This window comes from Suricata suricatta, chromosome X (assembly GCF_006229205.1).
Source record: "Suricata suricatta isolate VVHF042 chromosome X, meerkat_22Aug2017_6uvM2_HiC, whole genome shotgun sequence".
Lineage (NCBI taxonomy): Eukaryota > Metazoa > Chordata > Mammalia > Carnivora > Herpestidae > Suricata > Suricata suricatta.
Window position 1 is genome coordinate 67,336,446 of NC_043717.1, and position 9,755 is coordinate 67,346,200.

Genomic DNA, 9,755 nt, shown 5'->3' on the forward strand with positions numbered 1-9,755 from the left:
TTCCTTTCTGGCCTGCCATGTTTCAGTAAGTAGCTCTGTAACCACTCTGATAGGTTTCCCTTTGTATGTTAGTGTCCTTTTATCCCTAGATGCTTTCAGAATTCTCCCTGTATCTGTATATTTTGTCAGTTTCACTATGACATGTTGTGCTGAAGGTCGGTTCAAGTTACATCTTAGGGGAGTTCGATATGCCTCTTGAATTTCAATTTCTTTCTCTTTCCCCAGTTTGGGGAAATTTTCATGTGTAATTTGGTCCAGCACCTCTTTAGGATCTGTCTCTCCTTCTTCCTCTTCCTTTTAATTGTATCACTGAAGTCTCTCATTCTCCTATTGTGCTCCTGTATCAATTTCTCTCTCTTTTTCTGGCTTCCTCTCTTGCTATAACTGTGTCTTCTGATTCACCTATTCTCCTCTCTGCTTTTTCAATCCTTGCAGTGGCAGCCTACATTTTATTTTTCATTTCACTTATTGCCTTTTTAAACTCATCACAGCTATTTTGAATATTCCTATTCTTAGTATCAATATCTTCTCTGATGGCTTCTATGCTTTTTAGCCCAGTCATTAGTTTTATGACAATCGTTCTAAATTCTTGTTCAGTTGTGTTGCTTGTGTCTGTTTTGAGCAGTTCCATAGCTGTGATTTCTTCCTGGAGTTTCTTTAGAGGAGAGTTCTTTTGTTTCATCATTTTGGCTAGCTTTCTGTCTCTTGTCAGTTTTAACAGCTTGTTCTGAAGTGTATGCGTATTAGTATTTCTCTATTAAAGGAGACTCTTTGACTATGTAAGGTCTGTTGATTCAGGAGATGTTCTTTTAATTGTGTCTCTCAGTTTCTCTTGTTATGCCTATGCTTAATTTATTTCCCTACTCGCCTATATTTGGGATTTTCCACTATCTGTGCTTTGGCTTTTTCTTGAGGTAACTCTGAAAATGAAAATAGACAGAGAAACACACTGGGAACACAAGCATGGAAATGCACTGACAGAACAAGTAATGAAGTTATCCAAAATGGGAGAGAAAAAAAGGAAGAGGAAAGAAAAAAGAGGACTGGAAAGGAAAAAAAGAAGGTGGGGGGACAGTGACAGCCAGAGATAAAGGACAGTCTGAGAGCATAAGACCTGAGGAGGGGGGAGATAAGGATGAGATAAAGGAAAAACTATCTGGAAGGTAAGAGTTGATCTTAGCACAGCAGTGCATAAATGTTGATCCTTCACAGACTCCATGGGGAAAAGGAGAAAAGAAGGAAATAGGAAAATAGTAAAGAGAAAACAAAAGGAAAAATTAAAAAGTAAAAATATGAAGAAAAGAAAGAAAAAACAATTAAAAATAATGAGCAAACCCACAGCAGCTCTCCAGCACATATGGGCGTGGTATGATGTAGGTAGTTCGGGTCTCAGGGGATGCTCTCTGAGGCCCCACCTTAGTGGATGTGGGGAGAAGAATGGTGGCGCCCCAAGCCTCCCTCAGACCATGCATTGCCAGCCACTGTCTTGCATCCAACCTCCTTGTGCCACAGGAGGGTCAAATTGTTTCAGTTTTCTAAGTTCTGCCAGGTTTCCTAAATCCTAGCCCACTTACTTTGATGTTGCCACCACAGTTAAAATAATCTCCAGAGATCGATCTAAGATGGCGACTGTGGAACCGGAAACCACCCCTACTCCTAATCCCCCGCCTTCAGAAGAAGAGAAAACAGAATCTAATCAGGAGGTTGTTAACCCAGAACACTATATTAAACATCCTTTACAGAACAGATGGGCACTCTGGTTTTTTAAAAATGATAAAAGCAAAACTTGGCAATCAAACCTTCTGCTGATCTCTAAGTTTCATGCTGTTGAAAACTTTTAGGCTCTGTACAACCATATCCAGTTGTCTAGTAATTTAATGCCTGGCTGTGACTACTCACTTTTTAAGGATGGTATTGAACCTATGTGGGAAGATGAGAAAAACAAACGAGGAGGATGATGGTTAATTTCATTGAACAAACAGCAGAGACGAAGTGACCTGGATCGCTTTTGGCTAGAGACACTGCTGTGCCTTATTGGAGAATCTTTTGATGACTACAGTGATGATGTATGTGGAGCGGTTTTTAATGTTAGAGCTAAAGGAGATAAGATAGCAATATGGACTACTGAATGTGAAAACAGAGAGGCTGTTGCACATATAGGGAGGGTATACAAGGAAAGGTTAGGACTTCCTCCAAAGATAGTTATTGGTTATCAGTCCCATGCAGACACAGCTACTAAGAGCGGCTCCACCACTAAAAATAGGTTTGTTGTTTAAGAAGACACCTTCTGAGTATTCTCATAGGAGACTGCATCAAGCAATCGAGATTTGGGAGCTGAACCAAAGCCTCTTCAAAAACAGAGTGGACTGCATTTAAATTTGATTTCCATCTAAATGTTGCTAAGATATAAGAGAAGTCTCATTCGCCTTTGTCTTGTACTTCTGTGTTCCTTTTTTTTTTTCTTTTTGGCTAGAGTGTCCACTATCCCAATCAAAGAATTACAGTACACATCATCCCCAGAATCCATGAATGTGTTCCTGGCCCACTCTGTAATAGCGTAGTAGAATTACCATTATAAACACATTTTACCCATCCACAATATTCAAAAAAGAACTTGCATTTCTATACCTTAAAGGAAAAAAATTCTGTTTATGTTCCATTGTGTGCAGGAGCATATTTTACTGGTTTGAACAAGTATGATGCATACACTTTTCTAGCAATTTTTTTTGTTTCTTTTTACAGCATTGTCTTTGCTGTACTCTGGCTGAGGGCTGCTAGATTTTAATTTATTTGTTTCCCTACTTGACAACATTAGTGATTTTGATTTCAGTTTTTCATTTGTTTTACTTTTGTTTTTTTCCTCATGTAACATTGGTGAGGGATCCAGGAATATAACACAAAGGTGGAATAAACATTAATTTTGTGCATTCTTTGGTAATCTTTTTGGTTTTTTTTTGTAACTACAAAGCTTTGCTACAAATTTATGCATTTCATTCAAATCAGTGATCTATGTTTGTGTGATTTCCTAAATATAATTGTGGATTATAAAAAAATGTAACATCATAATTACATTCCTAATTAGAATTAGTATGTCTGGTTTTGTATCTTTATGCTGTATTTTAACACTTGTATTACTTAGGTTATTTTGCTTTGGTTAAAAAATGGCTCAAGTAGAAAAGCGGTCCTATTCATATTAAGACAGTGTACAAAACTGTAAATAAACTGTGTACAGTGAATTGTCTTTTAGACAACTAGATTTGTCCTTTTATTTCTCCATCTCTATAGAAGGAATTTGAATTTCTTATTTCCAGGCAGTCTCTACTGTGTTTTCTTATAGTGTCTTCCACGTGAACAGCATAAGTTTGGAGCACTAATTTATTATGTTTATTATAATTTTTAATAAATTGAATAGGTAGCATCATATATATGGAATTAAAAATAATAATAATCTCCAGCAGGAGAAACCTAATAGGTGACCATGGGAAGGGGAAAGGGGGGGGGGAGTTGGGGAGAGCGAGTGAGGCAAATCATGAGAGAATTTTGAATGCTGAGCACAAACTGAGGGCTGAAGAGGGAGGGGGGATAGGGAAGGGGGTGATTGTTCTTGAGAGGGGCACTTGTGGGGAAGAGCACTGGACATTGTATAGAAACCAACTTGGTAATAAAGTATATTAAAAAAATAAAAATAAATAAAATAGTAAGGATTCATCAAAATCATCATCATCATCATCATCATCATCATCATCATCACCATCACCATCATCATCTCTGGCAGGCGGGCGACTTACTGGCTGGGATTGAGTAGGGGGATTGTGAAGCCAGTTTTTCCTCTGGCTCCACCTGAAGTCAACCAGCTGCCTGGCCCAAGGGAGAAAAAGCCCACTGAGGGGGACAAATTTCTCTTTCCGTGCCCAGCAGCTCTCAGTCTTTGGCGAGGTCTCGCCTCTCCAGATATCACGCTATGAGTGATTCAGGCTCTCCTTCTCTTCCCCTCAGCTCTTCACCACCCTGTACAGCCGTCCCGCTCACGGCTCTCCGCGGTTCTAGGCACCTCTGGACACACAGCTCTCTACAGGCCAAGTGCTATGTTTCTAGGAGCTTTCTCTCCAGGCTCCACTTTGGGCCAGCGCTCCCTCTCCCAAAGTCTCCAGTCCCACTTCACACTCAGTCACCCATGAGGCTGTTGTCAATAAGGGGTCTGTGAGCCCACCTCCATTCTTGGAGATCAGAAAGCTGTGGTTTTTAAATTCTTCTCAGTTTGATAATTGCAAGTGGGGGAGGTAATGGGGTTCCTTACCTCTCTGCCATCTTGCCGCCCTCCAATATTGTTCCATTTGATTGCATCACTCTGTTCTCAAATTCTCTTTTTGTGCTCCTGGATCAATTTATCTCTCTTTTTCTCAGCTTACTATTTTTCTATAATTGTGTCTTCTAATTCACCTATTCTTCTTTCTGCTTCTTCAATCCATGCAGTGGACACCTCCATCTTATTATTCACTTCATTTGTAGCATTTTTTAACTCATCACAACTATTTTTAGGGTCCCTAATCTTTGTAGCAATAGCTTCTCTGGTGTCTTCTATGTCTTTTTCAAGCCCACCAATTAATTTTATGACTACCGTTCTAAATTCTTGGTCAGTTATGTAGCTTATATCTTTTTTGGGAAATTCTTTAGCTGTCATTTCTTCCTGGAATTTCTTTTGAGGAGAATTCTTCTGTTTCATCATTTTGGCCAGCTTTATGTCTCTTGTAAGTTTTAAAAGCTTGTTATGCTGATGCATAGGAGAACATATACCCCAATGTTCATAGCAGCACTTTCAACAATAGCCAAATAATGGAAAGAGCCTAAATGTCCATCACCGATGAATGGATCAAGAAGATGTGGTATATATACACAATGGAGTACTACATGGAAATGAGAAATAATGAAATATGGCCATTTGTAGGAAAGTGGATGGACCTTGAGAGTGTCATGCTGAGTGAAATAAGTCAGGCAGAGAAGGACAGATACCATATGTTTACATGCATAGGTCTAACAGGAGAAACCTAACAGAGTACCATAGGGAGGGGAAGGGGGAAAGAGAGTTGGGGAGAGAGGGACACAAATCATGAGAGACTATTGAATACTGAAAATGAACTTAGGGCAGAAGGAGGAGGTAGAGGGTGCAAGGGAGTGATGGTCATGGAGGGGGAACACTTGAGAGGAGAAGCACTGAGTTTTATATGGAAACCAATTTGACAATAAACTATTAACAAAACAACACAAAAAAACCTTGTTATGCGCTTTGCACCTGTGAGTTTTGCTATACTAAAGGAGGCTCATTGACTCTCCATGACCTATCGATTCAGGAAGTGTTCTTTTAATGGTGTCCCTTGGTCTCTTTTGTTGTGCCTTTGGTTGTTATATTTCCCTACTTGTAGTGATTTTGGAACCTTCCATCATGTGCACTTTTGCTTGTTAATTTAGGTATCCCTGGAAAGGAAAACAGACAAACAAACAAACAGGAAACAAAGCACACAAATGCACAAACAAATCAAATAAACAAACAAACAATCGGGGGGGGGTGACAACAAAAGACAAAGGGCAGTCTAAAAGCAGAAAACCAGAAATCCCAGATACAAATAAAGAACAGAGTGGAGGCAATGCTGATGGAAGGGCACATACAAAGAGAGAAATGACAGGGGTGGGGAGAAAGAGAAATTGAACATAGTCCAGGAAGAGAGACTAAAGGGCTTAATTCAGAGAGAAAACGAAGAATATTGTAGAAGGCGAGGAGAAAGAAATGAAGATAATGTTACCCAGAGAAGCTATATAGTCGGATTATTCCAAAGAGATAGAAAGGAATGTAATGATGGAGGTGTAGAATATGCATCATGAGAATGGATTAAATGTGACTGTTTAAGCAAACCAATAACCAGAGTGCCCAGTCTAGTGGAGGGGAGAGATAAGAATGAGATAAGGGAGAATATATATGAATAGCAAGAATTGATCTAGTTAATCATGGCAATGCATCAATCTTGTTGTTGCACTGGGCTCCAGATAAAACAAACAAACAAACAAAAAACAGCTCTCCAGCATGGATGGGTGTAGTTTGGTGTAAGCAGGTCTTGCCTCCACTGTAGGTCCTGTGGGCTGCTCCGTGAGTCCCCTCCTTCATGGTTGTAGGGAGAAAAATGGAGGCACACCAGTCTCTTCTCCAACCAAGCATTGCAAATCTCTCTTTTGAGTCTGATCTTCCTGTGCTGAAGGCATAGCCAAGTGAGCAGTGTTCTAAATCCCAAGCCCCGCCTTGTTCCTGATCTTAGTCCTTGTGCTTTAATGATACTGCCTGAAATGTAATCCCTCATCTTGGGTCACTTCCTAGCCAGGGATTGAGTAACAGGAGTAGGGGAGCAGTTCCTCCTGGTGCTGACTGGACTGGGGCACCCAGCCCAACGAAATCGCTGCAGTTAGATATAGGGTCTCTCTCCAAATGCCCTACCATTAGAGATGGGATGATCGGATCCCTTTCTTTCCCAAGCTGAGTTTTTGTCTTCTCCAGGGATAGTTCTATGAGCAGTTTCAGCTGCTCTTTCTCTTCCTGTTGTCTCTCCTCAGAAGGGGCTCCCTCCCCTTTGGGCCTTCAGGTCCCGCCCATTTTTATCTTCCCCAGTCCCCATTCATGCACCTATGAGGCTGCCTTCTTAGTGAACTCTGTCTCTTTTCCTCCAAGACTCTTTTGGTTCAGTGTCTTTTGGCTTCAGCCCTTCTTTGTTTAAGAGATGTGGTCAGGAAGTATGGAGCTCCCTATTTCTCTGCCATGTTGCCTCTCAGTGTAAGCCAAGGACACTTCATTTTGAATGGAGTTGATAGGCCAAAAGGGGGAACTATCATGCCCTACTTAGACAGAAAAACTAAAGGGAAACCATGAAAAAAATGCTTTTTTTTTTGCTCCTTTTCCTGCTTCTGTTGTTAGTACCTATATCCCCCTCCCTTATGCACACATTATAGGATAGAGAATGCATGTCTTCCTTGTAAGGGTCAAAGATTTAATAGTCTCTTTGGAGTCTTCCAACACAATACATAGTATATAAGGAGTGACCAGGTGAGGTCATCATGAACATTTTCCAAGATTACTGACTCATCCAGACCCCTGGCTCCAGGGCATAAATGACTTAAGAACATTTAACCTCTGGTCTTTCTTCCTGGATTACTAAGAAAGACTTATGCACCAAACTATTATCCTTAATAAAAACTCCAGGCCCCAAGAAAAGAACAAGACTCACTCTTCTTTCATTTCTGAGTCTCCAAGATGCTCTGTCCATATATACACTCTCTATGTCTTCAGTAAATTCTGCTTTCACTTCCTTTCAGCTCACATTTGATTTCTATTCTGTGTGAAGCCAAGGACCCTCTTGGCTGGTCCTGTGGAATCCCTTCTGTTTCCTCAAACCCAGCCAGCCTGTATAAGTACCACTCATTGTCAATTGCAGACGCCAACAGGAAGAAGCGTACTTTACTACTCTGGCAGAAGAAAGGAAGAATTTCTCCTTGCCCAGCAACAAGCTCAACCAATAAGAAAATACTACAACTCAGCTGATGAGAAATCATTACCACCCTGAACCCTGGCTTTCTTCCAATGGACTATTGAAAGAGGACTACAACTATCTCCATTTAGACCTCAGTCTATATTTACTGATTGATTAAGTTCTTCTTTTCAGCTTATCTTTTAACTCAGGCAACAGACCCAGTTTGCAAAACATACTGTTATGGCAATCAAAACTACTCCTTCAAGCAATAATGACTTCCCTGACACCAGGAAGACCCCACATGATTGACACCAAGACAATGCTCAACCTGACCTTTACTGCCCAGCAGCATGTGCCCACTGATGTTTGTTTCACATTTTCCTTACATAAACCTGGAAGTATTTTCAGCACTCTGGAGACAGGCTTTGAGACATTAGTCCATTTTCCTGCTGTTGGACTCACTGAACCAAATTCTTATTTCACCAACACTCATTTGGATTTTGTCATTGGCAAGTGAACATGCCTGGTCTGTTTGAAACTTTCAGAGTCAGGTGCTTTTGCATCCTTGTGCCTTGATTACACATATCATTCACAAATATAACCCCCCAGCATTTTCCTTTTCTCTTTAAAGTAATGTTCCTCTCCTTTGATCTCTGGACTCGTGCATAGTTTGCTATAGCTTATATGTCCTGAATTGCAATTCTGCTGTTATTCCCAAATAAATCCATTTTGCTGGTAAAATAGCTGACTGCTTTACTTTTAAGCTTGATATTATGATGCATAGTGCATGGCAGAGTGCCCTGTTTAAAGGGTCAAAAGTGTAACAGATTGTTATTGGATGTTGGAAATATTTTTATTATTTTAGACTGACTTGGTTGGAATGTTGTGAGATCATCCACTTGTGGCAGGACTGAGAAGGGAGTTTCTGGGACCTGGGAAGAGCTGAGAACCTGAGCTGGGAGAGAGCTAAGCATTCTCCATCCTCAGGGCACCTTGTACTTTTTGCTATGTAAATGGACCAAAGAAGATTTGGGTCCTATGAAACAGGAATAAGTGGGCAAGCTCCTCAGGAGCTTAGGCTTCTGAAAGAGAATATGCTGCAGTTTTCTGCGATCGCAGCAGGCAAGAGGGAATTAATAAGAAAAAAAAGCTGTCACAGAAGCCACGTGCCTTCCTGTAAGCCCAGAACAATAGGCAGCAAACTTGACTTTCTCCAAAGAGGAGAAATTGCCTTAATCTGCAACTAGTGACTGGTTCAGACAAAGCAAGTAAAACTCATCTCTATTTTATTTACTTCAAACATGTGCAACTACATGATGCTGTATTATAGATTAATTCCTTTTCTCTCACCATTCTTCACTTGTTATACCCCATTAGATATTTCACGTTGGCAGACCTTGTTTACTGTTAGAGCACTATGCCTAGAACACTGCCTGGCACATTGTAGGTCTTTAGTAAGTATCTGTTGAATGAATGAAGAAACATAGAAATGGATTTTGGAGGTGGGAGAACAGGGGCCCATAGCCATAGAAATGCTTATGAGGAACAATAAATAGTTAAAAACATAGACTGGCACTAAACTGTTTTGCTCCAAATCCCATCTGTGCCACTTCTTAACTATGTGATCTAGGAAAAGTTGTTTCTTAAAGTAAAAGTTCAGTTTATTCATCTGTTTATGACACAGTACACAAGAAGCAAAATGTTTACATCATAGATTTCACTTCCAAGTCCTTGGAATATTCATTTCTTTAGCTAAAAAGAGAGACTAGACCTGAGAGGCAGGCAATGCTTAGGCAACTGAAATTAGAGTGTGTCGGCCCGCCAAGTTTTCTGTCTGCCTCAGGCAAGGATTATCACTCCGTTGAGTGAGCCAGTAAACAAGATTTGCATCTGGAGGCTGGAGATTGCCATTTCCTGGTCAAAATAACTTTTGGCGACTGTCTTGCTGAGCTAGATGTGAGTGGCCAAGGCACACAAAAGATCAAAACCGTATTCAGTGTTAGTTCTCCATCCCCCAAGATTGCTGAGGCAAAGCCAGGGCGCTTCTATGATATGCATTCGACTCTGTAGCCTGCCTAGGTCAGCTTGCCTTGTTTCCCCCCCCTGAAGACTATATAAAGAACAGTTCTTTGAATAAACGCTCTCTTTCGCCTGATCGGAGAACCCTGATTTATGTCTTTACTCTCTGCGTCTCCCTCTCCTGCCCCCTTTTTCTCTCCCTCCCTCAGGAGAAGGACCCGCGACGAT

At 40.7% G+C, this 9,755-nt stretch overlaps 1 pseudogene; it reads left to right on the top strand.

The window, feature by feature from the left end:
• Window positions 1-1,622: 1,622 nt before the first annotated feature.
• On the top strand, window positions 1,623-2,305 carry LOC115283996 (annotated as a pseudogene).
• The last annotated feature ends 7,450 nt before the right edge of the window (window positions 2,306-9,755 follow it).